The sequence below is a fragment of the Dermacentor variabilis genome, chromosome 7, assembly GCF_050947875.1.
Source record: "Dermacentor variabilis isolate Ectoservices chromosome 7, ASM5094787v1, whole genome shotgun sequence".
Lineage (NCBI taxonomy): Eukaryota > Metazoa > Arthropoda > Arachnida > Ixodida > Ixodidae > Dermacentor > Dermacentor variabilis.
Window position 1 is genome coordinate 170,729,953 of NC_134574.1, and position 23,019 is coordinate 170,752,971.

Genomic DNA, 23,019 nt, shown 5'->3' on the forward strand with positions numbered 1-23,019 from the left:
GTTGTTTTTTTTTCATTCAGACTAATTATAACCTTTCTTTCTAAAAAAAACAAACATAAGATAACGAAAGAAAAAGCAGAACGAGTAAATCTAGATTTGCCACAAACCCGTTCTAAACTTAAGTGATTTAGTGTTTCGCTTTCAGAGTTCGTGTAACTTATTTCATTCGTGTTCATCGTGCTCGAGGTTCAAGATTGACTACACATTGTAAAGAGCTTGTGCAGACATGTATGTGGCGCACATTAATGTGCACTCGCGCGTGAGCGCCGATTTAGGCGTTGGTATACGGAGAGCAAGGAAAACGGAGGAAACGAATGCAGTATGCCGCAGGTGCATACACATACGTGAGCGGGCACACATATATATACGCATGAAAGCGCCGCCGCGGACGCCATCCTCTTGCACGTCTACTACGCGTCTGTTCGCGTGGCGACCACTCGGCGTACAAGACGAAGGATCCACAGAGCAGACTGAGACCGCATTTGCATGTCTTTTGTATATACACGAGCTCTGTGTCCGCTGCTTATACGGCACCGAAAGGCTCCTCTTCTTTTTTACCCCCCTCATCCCGTTCGCGATCCTCCGCGAGCTTCTCGGTTCTCAGAAAGGAGCATTCGCGTACTCCATATTCGCACAGACGCACACATCACGCGCGTGTAAGAAGCGCACCCACGGAGGACGGTCTGGTCTGGGGCGAGGCAGCCATGCCCCGTACATATCTTCCCTCCCCAGCGTGCTTTATGAAGCCCGTTCCTTCGTCGCATAGCCGTGTCCTCTTCTTGTACGGGATTCATTTTTGCCCCGAATGCTGTCGTGCTCATAGTGCCGTGCCTTCATCGAGAACACGGCGTTACAGTTGATTCCGTGCGCGAGTAATCCATCTGTGCGTCGTTTGTGCGTGCGTGTGCGTGTGTGCTTGGTATATGGAAATCAGGCGCGCGCTCTCGCTCGCGTTCGAGCTGCGGCGCGGCCCATTAGGGTGGAAAGCGCCGCTCACCCGCCGCCTCGGCGCAGTGATACCCTCTCGACGACGAGCGCGGCGAGCGAGTGTGCCCTGTTGTGCAGCGGACGGTGTATTATAATGACCGCGCTTGCTCATAAAGGTAGCGTCCGCTGCTGTTTGCGCTTGCGATGTGCCTCGAGAGCCGCCGTGATTTCATTTAGACGCAGTGCGGGTGCGCGCGAGCATAGGCTTGGCTGTGGATTAGGCTCGAGAAGCGGATTGCGGCTGAGATTCAAAAGGGAGGCGAAGGAGGGGGGAGGATGCAGGGGAGGAGGCGCACAACAACGCTGTTCTTTCGCCGACAGCGTGGGCGGCCGACGGTGGATCCGGATATGCAAATTGGGGAGCGGCGTCGCCGGCGCCCACAGCTAATTGGGCCGGCACGCCCGAAGAGAAAACATAATAAAAAAATAAAAAAGATCTGCACCAGGCATTATAGCGCGCGCGCCCCGTACGCTCTCTTCGTTTATATAGTGCACTGCCTCGAAGCGCTAGCTCGCGCGAGCTCTGCTGTACCGCGCAGGCGTGCGATTGCTTCTGACTACTATAGACCCGGGACGACAAATGCCGCTCGGGTGCGTGTTTGTTGGCCCTGCGCGCACTTTTGTATGTTAACTAGAAGGTAGAGCGCGCCCGCGTTAGCGATGCCCTCGAGAACGTGCCGAACGCCGCACCTCCTTTTTTTGGGTATACGGGTAGACGCATAAGGGTTTATAAGATAAGTGAAGCAGGCTATCACAGCAAATGAAGCAGACGGTGTACGGCTTTCGAGATCATACACGATATGTGCGTGCGCTGTAATGAAACAGACGACGCGGATATGACAGCTTCGTGTAACAATCAGGATAGATTAGAGAAGTATACGATGTGTGGCTCAGTTCAAGATCGTGCGTGGGTTAATTGAAACAGACGATGCGGTTTCTTTTTTCTGTTTTCCTTTCGTCTCGCGCTTGCGTCGGCAATGAGCTGTGCGGGCATTCTGCAGGCGCAATGTGTTCAGAAGGATTGCGCCGAGCGCGCGAGTTACGTCCCGGGAAAAGAGCGGCGACTGCTCCTCTTGCTTACGCTGGAGGCACGCGTACCACGGCACGGTACCCCGACGCTCTCAAATGCGTAAGCATTTCTGTGCCTGCCCAATGAGGAGGCTCGTCCGTCCGTCCGTCAAATAAGACGACCACTTTCAAGATAGGGCACTCAGCAGCCAGCGAATTCACCTTCATGCTGCCTCTCGCTCCTACGCTAACTAAGCGGCGAGAACACAGCGCGCACGAAGCTATCAGCACTCTGCGCACTCGGTCCCCATCGCAGATCGCTTCCAATATAGGGCGTGCGAGGCCGCCCCATACGCAGCCGCCGATGGAATACGCACGATCATTGTTTATAATGGTTCGACGCGGATGGACAATTAAGACAATGAGCGATAACAGCTTATAATGGTCGGAACGTCATCAGCGCGCCTGGCGCCGCCACCTGCAGCAGCTTGCTTGCGTCATCAATTCGCCTTGTCCCCAACAGTTCGTGTCTCTGCAGCGCTGTCGTTTATATTGGTCGAATCAAGTTTTATAACTTTGATAATGACACCGGGCTGCGGGGAGATGAATGAGCAAGTGGCACAATATTTACACATACTTCTCTCAGAGGAGTTTCTGCAAGAATCTTTTTTTTTTCATCGTTCTTTTTGCTCTGAGAGTGCGAACTGAATTCGTCACGTGCCGTAATTTGTTACATGTATTGGTCATACGCAACATCTCTCGTTACCTTCTAGAGACGTGCAAATATTCAAGATATAGAGTACGAATTTATTCGATTCTAGGACATTATATTCGACAGTTTCGGATATTCATTTCTAACTGAAAATACGAGCTGACTGCTATTAAAGTCTACAGGTCCACAGAGAGGAAGGGCTTTGAGAGGCAGCTTTAACTATATCCCTTCTAAAGGCTATACTCCACACTGTGGATAAGCATTCCTGCAAACGCTGCTCGCAAAAGCTTCAGGAAGCATTGTTGCTACCCAGGGACACAAGTCCGCAAGCCAATGTGTGTAGTAGTAAATTATTTTTGCAGCGTATCTTGCAGTAATTTATTCATATATGTTTTTCTCACATTGGGTTAGCTGCGAATATTTGTGTGAAATATTATCTGTCGGAAATGTTTTTATGTTTCCTTGAAAATGGTCATCATGATTGCTCGACTAAAGTTATACGTTCAGTGAAGTTTACTCTTTGGTTGCCTCTAGACATTTAAATCTTATTCCCTAGAGGGTTATTGCCAGGAGGCCTCAGTACTGCGTCATTAATCGTAACACCATCAGTGCCAAAGAAGCATTAGAAGTAAACATGAGAAATCAAAAGTACCATTGAGCTACACGGTGATCATTCTTAAGTTTTGTGGAATTTTTAAAAAATCACCCGTTGCAGATAAAATAATTCTAGCCCTTGAGCTGCATCATACCGAAAGGCGGACATTGCTTTCGCGATAAATCCAAACACATGTAAAACTAATTAACAAACATTTACTAATTATTATTTCAATTAATTACTTTACGACACATAATAAAATCTATGAGTTGTATCCGGTGAGTTTGGGAGGCATACTCGCTTAGAATGAATTTCCAGAATGACGCCAGTTTGGAGATATGCGGGATCAAACTTGCCGTAAAAATGCCCTGTTATTCCACTTAATTTTTAACAAAACGCTCATATACGCATTAAAGCACTAAAAACTGGAGCGCCCATGTATTTCGTTGCACACTTTGGGAAATAATATCAGGAAACTGGTGTCACCCTTGAAATTTCAAGTGGATATGTGTTGCAAACTCAGCGGCTACAATTCGCAAATTGCAATATGAGCTGTAAAGGAAGTTGAGAAGAAGATGAGCTGCGCAGTGTTGTGACTAAATTTGTTCCATAGAAACTGAATTGCGAATTATACTGCTACTTCCGCCATGTCCTTGACCACAATGTGGCACGATTACAAAAATCTAAAATTCTTTGTTAGCAAACACTTCAAGAGGTGTCGGAAGTTAGGAATGGATGAATTCAACATGATACATCGAAGGCTCACAGTTTATAATTCACTTGGAACACGTTCAATTCGTTGTATATGCAAGCCAGATTTTCACATACGAGGACCGGTTTGCGTTAGGCGCTCTCCAACGATGAAGGACTTCGAGCCGATTGTTCGGTGCCCTAGTCGGTTAACTGATTTGGTGGAATGACGTATTGTTGGCATGGCGCCGGCATGCCACAGTCTTAGGAAACCGCCACAGAAAACAAGGACCACTTGTGGGGATTCGGTGCATGTTGTGTGACGCGAGCGGACAGCCCCAGCGATATCGATTGTGCCCCACGGAAGAAGCGGAAGATCAGTTTAGCGCCAATTACAGGAACAAAAATATTAACTTCAAATTTTGGAATAGTACAACCTGAAAATTGATAATAACGATTAATATTCATTTAATATTGGTTCTAAATTACAGACCGCCCTATTACAGACCGCCCGATTCATGGCCGATCCGCTGTAGTGGGTTGAGTCATATCTGTAGGCACCAAACCAAGCCAAGCCAAACCAGGAACCTGCCATACAGTGTATACGAGGTGTCCTTTCTTTTTTTTTTTAGCTGCACCAAATTTTTAAAATTAGAAAAATATAAATCATGGTAACGTTATGTTTACCATTCGGGTGTACGGATAGGCAGCCTCTAGATACAGAGGAATTTCCGCAATTATACGTGCGTAATTAGCGATGAGTTGGTAATTAACTTTCTAATTATCAATGTTAAGTGGCTACAGCAAATGAGTACTCGAGGCTCGTCCTCGACACTACCTATCCCAACGATCAAATTTTGAATAACGGATTTCATGTGGGAGCTACGCGAACAATTAGTTCACCTTGGCAGGCTCCTTGGAACTGAAATTGGCTGTAAAGAGAGCGCCTGTGTCGCGATGTCGCCTCACCCCCCCCCCCCCCCCCGCGCCCCGCTTTTCGTCACGTGTCTGAGATCACCGCCAGTTCGGCCCGAGCAGCTTGCGTTATCTATTAGCACTCTGCTGCGTTGGCCTAGCGTTTCAATGCCGGCGGTCCGCCAAATTCAATTCGTCATTTCTTTGGGCCGCTGAAACGGCATTTCGTCGGTGGAAGTGGACACGTGGCCTCCAACAGAATGACGAAGTAAATTTGGCGGACTGCCGGCATCGAAGCGCTACGCCAACTCCGCAGACAGCAAGGAGATAACGCAGGGGCAGGACTGGTGACTTCGGAGACGTGACGAACGGCGGGGGCGGGGGAGGCGACATCGACGACGCAAACACTTTTTTTCTCATTTACCGTAATTACCGTGATTGCTAATTGCCGTAACCTCGCTAATTAAGCACGTAAATGCGGCCATTGCTCTGTATTTGGAGGCCGCCCATCTGTACACTCGAATGGTAAACAGAACATCAACGTGATTTATATTTTTCCAATTTTAAACATTTGGTGCAGCTAAAAAGAAAACCTGTACACTGGTACCTGGTACATCTAGACCGCGACTTGCCCACACACCACGATTTGTTTGCGCACTTCGCTGGATTTGTGTAAAAAAAAGAACAATAGCAAAGAAAAAGTATACATATGGCGACATGATATTTACCGCCATTTTGGTTGTGAGCAGTCGCGCATATGACTGGACAAAAAAAAAATAGCAAAAACATCTTTGGTCTCTGCCAGCGAATGATAACCATGCAGCTGATACTCTATTTATTCTTGTATTCTTTTTTTTTTTCATTTCCGTACTTTCAATCGCCTGCAGGCTAGGGAGCGGTCAGTCATGAATGCCTTTCTTTTTTATCGCTTGTTCCTGCGGCGAGCGTCAGTGTTGTCCCCCGTAACCGAGCGAACGAGCACAAGGAAAGATGATAGCGAACGCGGAGCGCAGAGCGAGGGGGGGGGGGGGAGGCGTGAAAGACTGCGATAGCGGAGCGCGCAAGGAGGAAAGCGGAGGAGGAGGGCGTGGCGAAAGCGTGATAAGAAAAGCACAGCGCCACGAAAGACTGGCTTTGCGGCAACGATTGCTACGAAATGATGTCAGAGTAGCGCGCGTCGCTTGTATAGAAACAAAGCGCTGCATGAGCAGAGGTCTGTCTGCGGCTGCTGCTGTGAATAGCACCCACGCGTCACCCACACGCTGCCTCTCGCGGCTTCCCGATTAGCGAGGCAGTCGCGCCAACATGTCGCACGAGACAGATTGTCCGCGCCAGCCAAAATATCGCAAAATGAAAACACGTATAGAGCTGCGCTCAAATTTCGCATTAAGGACTATCGTAATCGTCGGTAAATGTTTTTTTACACCGCCTGTTATGCGGTGTCGCGTGACGTACGACCGAGTGATGGCGCCACAAGGCGTGCAAACGCGAGTTCTAGTATCGTGAGCCAAGCAAGGCCTCTGAGACGCTCGAATCTCCGATGTCGACTGTTTCTGGCGGGCCAGCGCTGGTAGTTGAGTTTCCGCAGACCGATGAAGCAGTTGTATGAGCTGGAAAGTGGGAGAGTGAGAGGTAAAAAATGACCAGGAAAAAGAGAAAGCCCGGTTTGTCACCCTGCATATACGGAGGGAAGAAATCTAAGACGCAAGAAAGGGAAACAGACAAGTTCAAGGAAACATAAATCGCCGCGCCAAAACCTGAGGCGAAACTCATCACATTGACCAGCTGACCTCAAAGGCCCGTAGACCACAGGAAGCATAATAGCACTGGCTGCCTTTAGACCCGACTTCTGTTGTGGCCACTGTACATATTATAGTATTAGGATTTGATAACGCTAGTCTGTCCACTTCTTGCAGCGGTGAAACGTTGCAAACGGCTTTATGGTCTTTGCATGGTGACGTAGTCTGGCCTTTTTAGTTCTCTCAGAAAACGTGCTATCGCTTTCGACGACGCGCCTGTATTCCTGGTTTGCAAGTGTGCTTCTCTGCATTGCGAATTTGCCCACTTATAATTGCGGCACCGGTCATGGTTCAAATGAAGATGAATGAATCTGTACATACTTGCGCTAGTCTCTTGCGCATGGTTTCATCACGAGAACCGCTACTACATTTTTGATGTCATAGGACAAGCAGACTGTGCACATTCACGTTCGTTTCAGGAATGACTTCTCAATCATTAAGTAGACAAACTGCCTTGCGGGAAAGCTAGCTACTTTTCCTAATTCGGCAGTGTGCTTCATTGCATTGCACATTTACCTTGCAAATGGCATGCAGCGACTGTAATGGTGCGAAAGAAGACGAGAAGCTAGTAGCGCGTGCTCGGGCTTGTCTGTGGCACGCGGTTTCACCACGACAGTCAGGTCTACATTTTCTGCGTCATAAGAGAATCAAATCAAACTGTGTCTGTATAGGCACTGGTTGCGAAAAATAAAAGTGACTGCGACACCATTAGTTTTGGCGAGCTGCTTCACAGGAAAGCTAGTTAATTATAAAGAGTATGCGTTATGAAAGGGGTCCCGTCTGACTTACGGTCGAAGTGGGCGTAGGTGTGCCGAAGCTTTGTGTGAACCAGGATCTACTGCAATATATGCCACCTCTGTTCAAAGTTTAACAGGCAGTGAACCGGTGCACGTTTAGATAGGAGTGGCATTTTAACTGCATTCTCAAATGGCACAACATACTATCCGCGTGCCTGTTTACTTAAGCAAATGCCACTGTATCATGTTGTATGCTAATTTGGCACCAAGAAATAAAATTTCGCATGCCCTCACAAGCTTCAAAGAAGCCAAACAAGTAAGGTGCACTGAATTCACCTTGGTGTCGATCCGCTAAGAGTTATACACACCTCATAGATAGCAGTGACACTAGCCCAGATTGTGAACACTCTCAGGTGCCAGAAACAGCTGCTCACATATTCTGCATTTGTCCCGCACACGCGCAATTACCACAGGAACTGGTATCTTGCATCGCACACGTCGATAAGGGGCCGCTATTAGACAAGTTTCTTTTGGGTCCTTGGCCTGATGTAAACAGTGGCGCCATGATCGCAGGTGAAGCTATAGCCTTTCTACAAGCGCCTGGACTACACGCACGCCTTTAGAGTTGCCACAACGTTGTCGACTTGTATATACGAACCTCCTTCTCCTATCATCATCATCAGTCCTTTTACCCTATGTTCCAATGTAGAGTGTCAGGCAAGAATAAGCTATAGCTGAGGCCGACCTCTCAGCCTTCCTGTAAATAATTTTGTTTCTCTCTGATTTGGACGGCGTTTCCAGGCAAGCCCGTTCCTAAGGCGAGCGTCGGCGTCTCTCGGACTCCTCGGTGTAACCGAGCGAGAGTGCACACCGAAGGATCAGAGCGAATTAGCACGGAGCGCAGCGGGAATGAAACACGGCGATAGCGAAGAAAGCGCGAGGAGGAAAGCGGAGAGGGGGTATGTATGGCGAAAACATGAGAAGAAAAGTGTAATGCCGCGCAAGACCGGCTCTGCGGCGACGATGGCTTCGAGATGGCGCCAGAATAGCGCGCGTCATCTGATCACCGATGACGCCACCGATACCATGTACAGGGGTTTTTTTTTTTTAGCTGCACCAAATTTTAAAAAAAATTGCCTGTGGCAGATAGCACAATTCTGATCCTTGACCTGAATTACTCGATCAGGCGGCCATTACGTCTGCCAGAAATCAAAATACTTAATTAAATAATTATCGTAATTTCGTTAATTGCGTTTTGAATTATTACCACTACGGCCACTATTTCAGTCGACGAATTACAGCCGGTGAGTTCGCGAAGCATATGCGCTTGGAACGAATTCTCAGGACTGCCCCAGTTTCGATATATGAATTTTCAAAGTGTCCGACGAACTGAAAACGCTGTTTTATTCATTGAAGCACAAAGGTAACTGGAACGCCAATGCATTTCGTTTGACATTTTGAAAATTATTAAATATTTCGAAACTGGTGCAGTCAAGAGAATTCGTTCTAGCACGCCTTGCGAACTCACCGGATATAATTCGTAGATTGAAATAGTGGCCATAATTTTAATAATTAAGTTAATTAAGGTAATCCTGGTAATTTAGTATTAAGTATTTTGATTTCTCGTAGAAGTAAGGGCCGCCTGATCCAGTACTTTAGATCCAGGATTAAAATTGTGCTATCTGCCACAGGCAATTTAAAAAAGAAATGGTGCAGCCGAGAAAGGCACCCCGTATATGTAAACAAAGTACTGCATGAACGGATATCTCTGCGGCGGCTGCTGTGATTGATTGAAAACTTTATTGTTCCACCGAACTGGGGTGCCCGCCTCTTAACCTACACGTAGGTAGGCGGGGAGGACGAAACAGTCCCCGCGCGTTGAGGACGGTGAGTCTTCACGGCCTCAACGGCCAGGTGGATTGCTCGACGCTGGTCGCCCGCGAGTCACCCACGGGCTGCCTCTCGCGATCTCTCGATTAGCGAGGCAGTCGCACTGTCATTGCTCTGTTTGCAACGTGCCGCTCGAGACAGTTTGTCCTCGCCAGCCAATATATCGCGAAATGAAAACGCCTATAGAGCTGAGCTCAAATATCGCATTAGGTAGTACCGTAATCGTTGGTGAATTCTCCCCCTCGCTTTCTATCTAGGATTTGAGCATAGGGGATCTATGAAATGTATCGGGCAAGTGAAAGCACCCAGAACCCCACCATAGAACTCGTTTTATGGGAAATAAAGACATTCATTCATTCAATTGCCGTTATCATGGCGAGTACGTGAGTATTGCACTGCATAGAATGAATGCAGGTAAGCACTCCTGCGCGATTACCTGCCGCAAGCAATGATAACTTTTCGCACTACGTTGAACGGAACCACCTCTTCACTTTGACCCTTACTACTAACCGCTACGCCAAAGGGTGTGGAAGGCACTCTCATTCCGGCAGCGCTGGAGTCTTTGAAGAAAGAAAGAAAAAAAGAAAAGGTGGTGCGTGGATAAAACGTTAGTCAGCGCCACGAAAACTATAATGGTGAAGTTCCAACTTTTGTCGATGCGAGTCCGGGAGCAGACGTACAGCGGTTATGATCTCTCCACATCTCGTCTCGCGCGAGATCTTGCCGACAGGCGTGCAGCCTGCAAACAACCTGCACAGCCGAACAGCCAGGACACCGTTGGCGCTTCGTCGATTCCGTTGTCGTCGCTCCGTGGCACGGTGCTTCGTCGCCGAGGCGCGCGTGCGCATTTTCCATCGCCAGCGTGCTCTCCCTTCGCGTGCGTTGGTTGCGCTCGTGTGAATCGTCGTTGCGTCGTCTGCCCGGCGGTGGTCGACGAAGGCGAGCAACCTGCACGCCCCTCCCATGCGGAGCACCGAAAGGAGGAAGTGGAGGAGGTCGCTCCTGTCGCGCCTTCATCTTTCCACGCCCACCACGGCGGGCGGCCTCCCTGAGGTGGAGCCACCGGCGCAGGCGCACGAGCGGCCGCTCTCTCCTCGCACTCCGGCGCGCCAGGCCACTACGTCACCGCTCCCATGAGCAGCGGCGCGCAACAACTATGGCGGATTCCATCGGCGGCTCCGTCGCCGCTCGCCGAGCACTCTGACGAGGTAAACCACCCCACCTCCCTGTCTCTCGCTTCCTCTGCACTGCTTCTTTTGTGCTTGCGCTTCCGCGGAGGTTATGCAACAACGGCCGCGCGACCCGGGGCCCGAGCCCCACCTCGCATTTTTTCGCGCGCTCTTCTCGCGCATGCGCGAGCGCTGCTGCTGCGGTGGCAACACGTGTCCGCCGCTTTCCCGTCGTCGACGGCCGTGTTTTTCTTCGGCGTGCGCGTCGAAGGGGCTCGCGGAAAACACGTTAGTCTGCTGCGGCCAAAGAAAACTTCCAACACCGCCTCTGGCTGGCTGCCTTGTGTGCGCTTGAGTCAGTGCTGGCCGTTGTGCTGATACTTTAGAATCCGTGCAGAACGACTCTCGCCGTAAACTTGCATGGATGTCCGATCTCGACGGCTTTGGTGGCTTGTTCGGCCGTCGCATGTCCCACGGCCTCCTCAGGACGTTCGAAAAGCGTTGACGGCTGTCTTCTTCGCCATCGACGGAAGGTGTCCGTGAAGTAGCTTAGTTTCCCGATGCGTTCCTCGACGTGGTCCAACTCCGAAAGATGGGCCCCAGTGAGCCAGTTTTTGACGTTCGACCAAGTTGTGGAGAGAGGTTCTATCGTTGGAGGGGGAAAGGAGGTTCGTCTGCACGACCCTCTAGGCGCGTGCTTGGGATGATCACGTTTCGTTGCTTCTCGTCGTCCCATTGATTGCCGAGCGAGCAGAAGCTCACCTCGGTGGCTCACGTGCGCATCATCCGCGGGCGCTCCTCCCTTTTCTGCTTTGTAATTATTTGATCGCACCCCTCGATAAGCGCGCCGCCACGGCGTGACTGGCGAGGTTGCGAACGCCTCGTGCCTGTGCGGCCTTCCCGCCTTGCGGAGCTTCGGAGCTTCTGTGCGACACTTTCGAGAACAGCCTGATAGCCCTTCTTGTTCAGATGCACGGCGAGTGAGCGATTGTGTGTGTGCGTGTGTGTGTGTGCGGGCGTGCGTGCGTGCGTGCGCGCGCGCGCGCGTGTGTGTGTGTGTGTGTGCGTGCGTGCGCGCGTGTGTGTGTGTGTGTGTGTGTGTGTGTGTGTGTGTGTGTGTGTGTGTGTGTGTGTGTGTGTGTGTGTGTGTGTGACGTACGAAACCCTTGAGGTTCCTTGGTGTCTAATTGGTATGGGCAGTAACACCTTACCCCTTACCTATCGTCAGCCGAGCCGCGTAATAGCTGTAACTATGCAGGCTTTGCAACGTATTGGGCCAGATCACACAAAACTTTTCGTTAAGAGCTTCTTTTTTATGATTGGCTGGCAGCCACCTTTACTATAATGTTGTCTATGACGATTTGTCAGTATTTATTCTTTAGGGCGTTGTAACGCATGTGACATCATTCGTGAATGTGCATCGGCCGAGTTCTTTGTTTGCCCAAAGCGTCTATGCGACTACTCATATTACATCCATCGGCAGTCCAAGTTCTTGAAAGTTGCAAGTATGTGACATTGGATCGAATCCAATACAGCGTTTGCTTTGTTGTATTATGCTATATGTAAGCACGCATCAAAATGCCATCAGCGATAATGCGATAGCGAGCCGGCTGACGACCCGCTTGATAAACAAGCCTGGCGTGGGCCGCTTAATCGGAATCTAATTTATTTCTTTTGATAATAATTGCGTGATAACAGTGGAAATGGTGGGTCAACAAGAGACTCAAACTATACTTGAAGCTTCTTAAGTATTCGCGCCGTTTATTGCTTTCGTTTATCTACGGCGAGAAATTCCTCTGTTCATAGCGCTCAATAAGCGTACGTGGCTACGCCACGATCAGGACATCCTATTAGAACAAGTTAGCCACCGCTAGCTTGGACCTGTTTGTTAGTTTCCATTGTATAGGGGCACGTTTTGATATCTTCTCCCGGCCCAGAGAAATTTGCACACACAAAGGCAGCTTAGTAGCTAGAGGAATGACAGTCGCAGAACCGAATGGTACTAATCGTTTCATGCTGATGAGGAACATTCCTTTAGAACGTACAGTGATTGATTGACTCATTGGATTGATTCAAACAATGCTGAGGCTACGAGAGACACAATAGTTAAGGGCCCCAGATTGATTTTGACCATGACGTGAACGGAAATCTAAGAAAATGAGCAATATTGCATTTGACCCCCATCGGATTGCGGCCTCGAATCGAACCAGCGACCCCCTGCTTAGAAGCAGAATGTCTTCTCCGCCGAGCTACTCCTGCGGTTGAACATGCATTGGAAGGATATTTGTAAAAAGAGACATCGCTGTGTAAGTTAGATGCGAGCACACAAACTCTGACGTCGTGACCCGGCTGTATATAAAATGACATGATCCGGCTATCGTTATTTCTTCTCTCATTCCTTACTGACTTCGCCCACTTAATAATTGTTTTAATAACATATTGCGGGCTCTGCACTATCGGGCTCGGCAAAATACAATTTCAGTGGAAGGCGTATTAATATTGCGCGCGTACTTGTATGGCTGTGATTTTGGCGACGTCTTGTGATGCCGTGATCCACCAAGACACGCTAGAAAAGTTCTTCAAAAATTTTTTGAAAGGAAATATCAGAGCCCCTTCTAGTCCTTGAAGATGGCCGAACAGCGAAGCTCGGTTAGTTACACCGAGTGCTAAACCATGCAAGTCAAGCTTCGCAAGCAGCCCATATTGTAAATCTTTTGTTTCACCATTCTTTCACCTCACTTTCACTTTTGCGGTAGGCAGCTTCTTCCTCAGGAGTACGCACTACTCGTGGCCATCCCATAGTTCTAGCTAACATGTAATGTGCGGATCAAGCCACTAATCCATAGCTCCGTATATTTAGCAAGGCCAACCACTGGAGATGCCGACGCTGCAATCGTTTTGACGATTAGTTGGATTGGTTTGACGATTGACGAGGCTGCCGGTACTTCTTGCGCCCCGGTTGTAGTGTTTCAATCGCTGGGCGCTGTTCGTTCGCCGCAAACCGCCAGCGTAACATTTGTTTCTTTCGCGGCGGGGTGGAACCAGTCGTCGATAAATTCGTTGCCGATGTGGCTCAATCGCCGAAATAGCATCGTGTGACAACAGCATATATAAGATTCGCGTATGACATAGGATTCTCACAGGGGCCTTTACCCCTGTTGAGCTCTTCTTTTCCGCTCCCGCTAGGTCACGTGGCCCCTTTTTAGCCAAGTCCGACAACGACGGCACAGGGCCCGCATAAACGGATTCGCTGTAAGAGGTGTAACGCGCCTTCGTGACGCTCATATCACTGCCAAAACGTTCAAGGTTGCAACCAAATGGATCGCATGCAGTCGGTATGGTAAAATTTGTGTGTATACGCTTTCAGCGTTTCCGCTCGCATCGTATACGCCCTCTGATGTTCCGATGTGTGATTAGGTATGTATATACAAGCGTCTCCTTTATGCCAGAAGATTCCATTAATACGTATATGCAGTGAGATCACGAATTTACGAATCTTTATAAAAGGAGGAGTCAAAGTTATAGCGGACGCTATTGGCTTAAGTACCCAAGACGATCTGGGTTGTGCGTATGCGCTGTGCTGCGGTGCTCATCTTATTTATCGGGTGCAGAGTTCCAATTAGCATATATGGCAAGCCGCGTTGCTTCTGTTTCTAATGAGCTCCGTTTATTGCATATGGGCGAACAACTAACGTGCGTATCATCGTTACGGTGGGCTCGTAAACGGAAACACAGCAAGGTGGCAAAGTCTTTAGCCTTCCTATGCATGGGGCAGCACCTAATCATACACCCTCGACAGCCGCAAATGAGAGCAGGCGGTGCAGCCGGCCAGATGCCGGACGGCGCGCATACAGAACGCAGCTGTCTACGTCCGCTTTCACGGACCCATCTGCAAGTACACTCTCCACAACGAAAAACTTTGCTTCCCCGTATAGAGCCGAGATTGCTAATGCAGTTTCGATAACCTTAAGCTGCATGTGGTGTCTTCAAATGTCCAGGGAGCGTCTACCTTTCACCCATGTCTCGACATTGCGTGCGCAAGGTGTCGTGCTCCCTACAGACTCTACGTCTACACTGCAACAACTGTGTCGCGGTTCCAGCAAGTTCCAACGCAAGTCACTATCATTCGTGAAATATCTCGACACCGAAGGCTTCACACTGAAGTTTCTCCTCTCCTGTAGGGTTGCCGGAAATGGCGAAGCTGATGTTCTTGCATACGCAGCGCTCTCGCGTCCCCTTAATGTCAAAGTACCAAAAAGCAATCAAATCACGAAATCGGACATCCGTGCTCGTGCACTTCATGTCCCTTTGGATTCCGCTACACGCGCCCTGCGTAACCAGGCGGTTTCGTCGGGACGAAGCCTCGCTACTGCATCGAATAAGGACAGGATCGGCGTGTACCTCTGCATGGTCATTCAAGCCGGGACGTACCGATTCTCCGCTGTGGACTTCGTGCAATAAAACAGGAGACATTCAGCACTTTCTGTGGTCGTGCCCAAGCTACCGTGGTGGAAAGGACCCTGGATTCTTGAGAAGGCGTATTCAGAACAAGGGCCTTCCACATGCGTACCTTCGACACCTTGTCTTTCCCGAAGGATCCGCTATAGCCGCTCAACTGTCACCGCCGGCTTTTTCACATTGTTGAAATGTATACAGTGACGAAATGACGTAAGAAAATACGGCAGTAATAACCAATGGGTTGGTCTATAAATAAATAAATAAATAAATAAATAGGTACACAGTGCACACACGTAGGGGAAGGGGGTTCCCTATGGATTCTGCGATCTAAGTTTATCATGTGATGTACACTACAGATCGTAACAGGTGCCCAATCTTATCATTTGTCCGCTGGGGCCAGCAGCTCGTAAAGTGTTAGGTTTTTTTTTTTTTTGCTTTATTTCACTGTGGCATGAAGGCAGCAGGAAGCTCGAAGCTACACCTACATATTTCGTATAACCACAGAAAGTGCTTCATAGACTGTATTCTATTAAGATCTCGTAAGATCTGAATAAGTAAGTAAGATCTCGTTTACTATTTCGTGCAAGTTACAACTTCGTAATTAGCTGTTGGCTTTTTGTGGGTGAAACACCTGCATGGGGACGATGATAGGTTATGGGAATGCCGAAAGGCATTCGTTTCACTTCTGTTAAATAAATGTGCATTTGCTTAGAACTCATGCCTTTAAAATGCAGTCAGGACTGGTAAATTAAGAACTGACCAACTTGACGGCTATGAGAGATGATTAATAAACAATGCATTTCATGAGTCACTTTCCCGGAACCTGCATGACACGAAACTTGGTGCTTTTATCGATAGTAATTTCATTCATACGTTATGCCACGTACAAACCCATGCGAAAACGTTGCCCATACAATTTAAATCAATCTCTTTTAAGTAGCAATTGTCCTGCACACGTCCCCTGTATAGAGCTTTGAAACCACATTATCGATAATTTTTACTGTCAAGTGCTTGGTGCTATTCGAGTGAGCCCTGCTGCATTTATCGGCATCTCCGTCTCCCTCTCTTGTTTATTATCTCTTCTTGTGTGTGTGCGTGTGTGTGTCCTCTTTTATCATTATTTCCCTTCCCCTCCGGGCGTGGTTGCCAGTCTATTTCTGACTCTTCTATTTGTGTTTTTCACTTTGAATAGCAGCAACATTATATGAAAGTCACGGGTATTTGCAAAACGTATAGTTGACCTTTTCCTCGTGTCTCGATCTCTCGCAGGTGAGTCCTGAACACTCTACAGCGATTGGGTTCTGCGGGTGATGCAGTGGTGATGCGTGCGCAGTTGCGCACGTTCCTTTACGTCATCGATCACGCGCACGCCGCCAATCGCTGAAGCCTGTCGTTACCCTTCGTCTTGTGATGACTGGATATTTGCACGTTTAGCCTACTTTTCGTTCGGCTCGTTCCATGGTAAGTGCAACGTTAAATCACTTGGACCACAGCTCGACGCTGCGATTGTTCGTCGCGTATGTATGCGGCTAGGCGCAGGCTTTGTGCTTGCGCTGTCCGATCTGAAAAATACCAGTGCCCGCACGTGAGTCTGTTACAAAGCTTAATCTGTTCGAGAGCTTAGTCAAGCGGTCGTCTAGAAGGCTCTCAACACCCCCCGCCCCTACCCCATCCGCCAGTTCTGTTTGAAACTGAACTGAAAAACCTTTCGATTAGATTTAAATTGAAAACATATTTCTGGTTAATTCCGATTATGATGATGTAACCGCAAAGCTATAGCTACGATAGCAGTGGTATATGCCAAAAATCATTTTTACGATACCGTGCCCGTGCTGTCGATACACTGTGTGCGATAAGTGGTAAATTACGCAGTACTGTAGAATACTCCGCTATACTATGTGACAATGCCCAGAAGACCCCTGCACTGGCGAATCGCGTCAGCCAGCGAGGCGATAGAAGTTATCACCTGTAACCGTCCTATACGGTATAACGTGACCAGCCGGCGCTCGAGCACTAATTACCATTCACACTAATCAACGATGACACGCGCGTTGTATGCTCTTACGGAACGACATGTGGGAGAGTGATAGTCCTATGCTGCCTAACACCGTATAGTTACACGAGCGCACCAAAATGCCGCTGGTACGCTCAGCTATTGCACGCAAAACTTGATCGACATGACTTCATTAACAAGCGAGATAAAGACAGAGGGGCCTTTCGATGTTTTAACTGCGTTAAGTCAGTAATGAGATAGTTCACAGAGGTTGGCGTGCTATAGTGTTCTAAGCAAATTCACGGTAATGAATTTTAAGTTTTACGAAGTGTTTAAAAATTGCGTTTTGAATATAATTCTAGTCCTTCAGCTGGATTATTCGAAGAGGCGGGCGTTACTTGCACGAGAAATCGAAACACAATTCAACTAATTAACTAAAATTCACTAATTATCTTCTCAATTACTTTACGGCACATTGCACTTTATAATACGATCTGTAGCCGCTAAGTGTGCAAGGCATACCCGCTTAGAATGAATTTCTAGAATGACGCCAGTTTGGAGATACGCGCCATCAAAGTCGCCGTAAAAATGCACTGTTGTTCCACTTACTTTTTTAAGAAAACGCTCTTTTGTGCATTGACGCACAAAAGTAACCAAAACGTCCATGTATTCCGTACCACACTGGGAAATAAGATCTCAAAACTGACGCTATTCTGCAAATTCATTTCAAGCGGTCTCGTCTTGCAAGCTCACCGGCTACAATTCGCAAATTGCAATATGCTCCGTAGGGTAGTTAATTAAAAAGTTCATTGCTAAGTCTGTATTAATTACCTGAATATGTTTCAATTTCTCGTGCTAGTAGTGTCCGCCTCTTCGAATAATCCAGCTCAAGGAGAAGAATTATTCTTATCTGCAACAGGCGATATAAAAAAAAAAAATTCCGTAAAACTTAAAAAAAAATGGCCACCCTGTGTGCATTGAACAGCCGGCTCATCATGCGGACGGGAACGGCCAGCGGCCGTGCGTTGACCAGCCACGCTGAACAAACGACCCGACGTGTCTTAGCTTTGCAGGACACCAAGGAGGTCAGTCTTACTGTACTCTTACCGTAAGCGGTGGCCTAGCAAGCCGACAAACATAGGCGAAGGCAGAAGACGAGTGGCGACACCCCTTGGATGTTCCCACATTAGCTTCTCGTGACGTCAGTAATTGTGAACCGCGTCTTCTCCTGTCTATACAGTCAATTGTTTACCGACAAAGTTTGTGTACGCAGCATTCCTAATGAATCAGAGATTCAACCTTAGAAATGTTTTCATAACCTTTCCCCGCTGAAACGCCGCGCGTACGAGGAAAATGCTTTGAACAGTAATTGAGTTCACACTGAGGTATACCGGCGCTGCGGTTCAGGCGCGAAATTCAAGAAAAAAAATTTGGCCTTGATTTTTCCCGGATTAATGAACATATAATTTCGAAGTACTCTACGTACTTGCCTAATCGAAACTGATTTCCTGTTTCTCTGTAATTTGCCTTTAAAGGGACACTAAATAGAAAAAAAGTGTTGAGCTGTATTGCTAAATTAACCTTCCGCAATACCAAGAAAGCTATTCCTACCGTGGAAGGGAACTTGACAAGCCAGAAAAGGCGCGAAAGAACGGGAGACGTTTGGCTACGCAGCTCGGTAGTGTCCGAACCACTTAACCGTGGCGTCATAGAATCCCGGAGTCCAGCTAATCATTTATCGGTAACGAATGGCAACAGGGCGTTCTAAGACACAGCCATGGACTCAACCTCAGAACATTTCCTGCGCTAAAAGCGACCGAAGTATACCAGAGAATGGTTTTCGTCGTCAAATTCAAGAAAGAAAATTTTGACTCTCATTTTCTTCTGTGATAATCAACCTAATGAACCTATCTGCCGAATGAACAATAATAGCATTTTGAAAGAGTACTTCAAGGGAACATAAAAATAAAGATAATTATTTGGGTTGCTTTAATAAGTTACGCTTATTTAATATAAGAAAATAAACTGCTACCGCGAGAAGAGGCTTGGTAGTTAGAAAAGACTCGAGAACAAAAAATGTATTGCGACGCCGCCGTGCAGTTTTGTTACCACCTCGCTGTGACGTCATTGATTTGGCGGTGTCTGCTTGGGAATATCTATAGTCAATCTTTTATTGATAAAACTAGAGTATGTTGCATTATCAAAGAGCCAAGACAGAAAGTTTCGAGAACTTTTGCAGAGCCACAGCGGCGCAAACACAAAAAATATTCTGAAATCCATGACGTCACGTCTACGTATATCAGTGCTGGAGTTTCGATGCGAAGTTTATCTGTCACTAGTCAACCTTTTACCATGAAATTAACGAAAATAGCGTTTCAACGTACTGCTTAACTAATGTACGTAGTCTGATAAAGTAGTTCTCTCTGTGGTGATTCTCTAACCGGTCTCAACTGGCTTGCACGGGTGTCTCGCGTCCCTTCGAGCCAACTCGCTCAGCGCCGTACGCGCAATCTTATGGAGACAAGAGTGCATCACGGGGTGCCTCCTGGTGTACAGAGTACTTCTGGGCGAGGGTCGACCTTCGGCTCCCCTGCGTCGGCCATCAATATTCGTGCCGAGAGCCGGGGCGGTAAAAAGAATCCCTCCACAGCTGCACGCATGGGACCGCACGCTTGCAGCTGTATCGCCGTCGTGCTTCGATAGGCTTTGGCAATTCTTCGAAGCCTCAACGACGTAGACATGGTCAGGTCGCATCCCGCGATTTCTCGAGTGTCGCAAGGCCACGCGTACGCCTCCCACGAAGCTGTGGTCGAACTGTTTTCCTTTCTCGCGACATCTGCGATAATTCCTTCGTTTTGCTTACTTTTGTCGTTCAGACATTACAAGTGGCACAAGCTGAGCGGCAGCTGGGCTCCTGAATCTTCTGGGGCGAAAAGTTAAGGAAGAAAGAAAAAGCACATCTTCGCATTGGGAGGCTTTATATAGATTCCGACGCAGCGAATTCCTTTCGGCACGTATGCTACTGTTGCATGATGAAAGGCTTGAGAGCTACGAGGACGTTCAATCTAAACTCGAAGATCCTTCCCAATGACAGCTGCGTCTCCAATGAAGGAGTACAGCCTCCGCCCTGCCCTTTTTCTTCTTCGTGCCTCACCTTCTCGGTTTGCCTTGGTTGTTTTTTAGAATATTTCAACGCGTACCGCTGTACCGCTTCTGCGAGACAGCAAGCGCCCAGTGAGTGTATGCAGCGAGCGTGCACCAGGCCGCGGGGGTAACGAATATAGTGTAGGCGAAACCTACAGCTGCACTTGCTATTGCTAGCGTTCTATTTCTGCGCTGAAATATATATCAAAACGACAATGAACAAAGAAGTGCGCTGAACGTGCTGTACTTGGAAACTTCCAACGTCCTCTTTCCTCGCCACCGTTGCCAGTCTCTGAATCCGGATTCCGTTCGATCCGTCGCCTTTCGCCGCTTCTGTCCTGTGTTTTCTTTGTTGCCGTATATTTCCCGCTTCTTTCGCGTCGTCGTCTCCGCATTGCCCCGGGTCCCATTCATGGCCTGCCAGAACTGGCGCGCTCTCTCTATCCGACTCCGCGAAGCGTTCCTGGCACAAAACTGCAGCGAACGGCGCCGAAGACCCCGGCAGGACTCGCATTCCTGGTCGCCGCAGAAGCACCGCGCGCGCACGCGTCGATGCTTATCGCGCTTGGAAGCGGTCGTCGCGAAAGGAAGCTCCTCGTAAACAAGCGCAGGAATCGGACCGCGCGTTGCGACGTCTAGCCGCGTCCTGTACACGTGCGCGCGTACAGCTCGCACGCACGGACGTATCTGTGCTCGCATGACACCGCGTACGCGTATATACACGTGGCTCTGCGCGGCATATACATGCCTTGCACGTAACTATGCATATGCGCGCTCGCACTGGGCATCCAAAGCCTCTGCGTAGAGTTACCTCTCACTTTGCCCACAGCTCCTCCGCGCTTCGGTATGTGTTCTGTTTCTTTGGTCCTGTCGCCTTGGTCGTGTCGCTGCAGAGTTGTGCGCAGTATAATACGAGGAAGCAAGCGCTGTTGCCCGTTCATACTTACTCGCAACTTTCGAATGATCTATGAAAGCGCACCATGGCTTTCCACCGATTTCCTTACCAGACACTTCGCTAGGAGCATGGAACATTAACCCAGTGTAGGACCGGTGTTGAACAGTATTGACCCTACGTCGGACGTTGACCCAGAAGTTGTATACGCCTACAGTGCTATTCCGGAATTGGTGGTAACAGTACTTCGGCGTAAATGAGATCATAACACACATATATACGTGCCCAGTTTATTCACATTAATTTCGCATACATAAACGTACAGATTGAGGTCCCGGGTATAGTTCATGGCAGCAGGGACATCTTATTTAAAAAAAAAATGCTTGATTAGTTTAAAATTAGAACTGCAGAAATAATTTTTAGGAGCGCGTGCAGGAAAGCCTGATTTAAAACGCAGAAAAACAGGAATTGACATAAGAAACAACGCATTAGTGAGCATTTGCAAGATTATTTTACGACTGCATTTGCAACCTTACCTATTGGCAGTCTTACTACTAAATATGTTTTATTGTACGCCCCACAGTACTTCTATGTTTATATTCAGGTCAATCGTTGCGAGGATCCAGTTCGAATCATTCTCTCAAGCTACGACTCTGCATGGAAGTGTAACACGCGCTGCACTTATGTCTCAGCGAGAAAGCGACAAACAATGAGACGGCAGTCACGCTCGCTGCCGCTACGCCGAGGCCCGGCTTTTACGACAACCACGAGCGTGGCATCTACGCGCGTACGCGCACGCACCGCGTGCCGACCACGCGGCGATTGCCGTCGTCGACGCATGCGGCGTACCTGCGAGACGACGGATCAGCGGCGCTAATCGAATACAGACCTCCCCGCAGCAGCCATCCCTCTTTCCTCCTCCTCACCTGCTTTCTCGCCGCCTTCACGCAAGCACCGTTCCGCTCTGCTCTGGAAAGCGAGTGCGGCGCCCGATGCGAGCGAGATGGGAGCGCTCTTTCGCTGCCGCCGCCGCTCTTAATGTATCGCCGTGCGCGGCTCCAAATCAGCGGTGCCCCCAAAGAATGTGGTCGCCGCGCCGTTGCCGCCGCAGATCCCGCGCAGAGGCCCGCAGTCGCGCGCCTCTGTATCAACTCCGTGCAGTGCAGCGAAGGCTGCGCTATCGGGAGCCCGCGGCTACTCGTTCTTGAGGAGGGCTCGCCCATCGCGCGCTGCTAATCCTTCCGGGAAGCTACCATTCTTGTTAATTCTTCTTTATTAGTCGTGAAATATGGGAAGTTTGGTCATTGAAAAAGCCGGTTATCCCAGCGTTTTGGCTAAGAAAAACAACAAAAAGAAGAAAGACGCGACGACATGACAAAATACTGTCGAAACAATCCCATGGATTCCGGAGGAAAACAGAGAGAGAGAGAGAGAGAGAGAGAGAGAGAGAGAGAGAGAGAGAAAGAGAGAGGATGCGAAGAAAGGCAGCTGGGTTAACCAGAGGTTCCGGTTGGCTGCACTGCACGGGGGGAAGGAGTAGGGGGATAAAAGAGAAAGAGTGGAAGGGAGAGATAAATATGACCACAAGCAAACTGCGTACGTACATTATAGAGCGTTAGGGAGAGGCGTTCCTAAAGTCTATTGTGAGGGCCTGTAGACCACACGAATCTTAGTTACGACAACAAAGCCTTCTGCGCGGATGTTCTTTTGGAGAACTGGCCTGGAGCTTTTAGTTCTGATAGTGGACGGTTGTCCAATTGGTCCATCACACTGCACATCACCTGCCTCTCGGCACTATAGTACGGGCAGACACAGATAATGTATGCGAGCGTCTCATCACAACTGCATGTGTCGTACGTGGGGCTGTTGGCCACACCAATAAGGAAGAGTTGTTTAATGCAACGCCTATGCACAGGCGGTACAGCATGGTCTGTTCGCATCGTGGTAACCCAGACGGTAGGTGCGTCTGTATATCCGGAGACAACGAACGCATAGGTCACACCGTGAATACGTTCGAGTACCACAGGGAC

At 48.6% G+C, this 23,019-nt stretch overlaps 1 protein-coding gene across 4 annotated transcripts in view; it reads left to right on the plus strand.

The window, feature by feature from the left end:
- Positions 1-23,019, plus strand: part of trh (PAS domain-containing protein trachealess) — a 534,047-nt gene that overhangs the window by 259,129 nt on the left and 251,899 nt on the right. The window contains exon 1 of one of the 4 annotated variants that reach the window (XM_075700286.1): positions 10,381-10,541. The exons of 2 other annotated variants lie outside the window; for them this stretch is intronic. The gene's annotated coding sequence lies outside the window, so the exon portion shown is untranslated. Of the gene's footprint in view, positions 1-10,380; positions 10,542-23,019 lie in introns of those variants that run through there. One more of the 4 variants, XM_075700285.1, reaches the window with a different exon arrangement.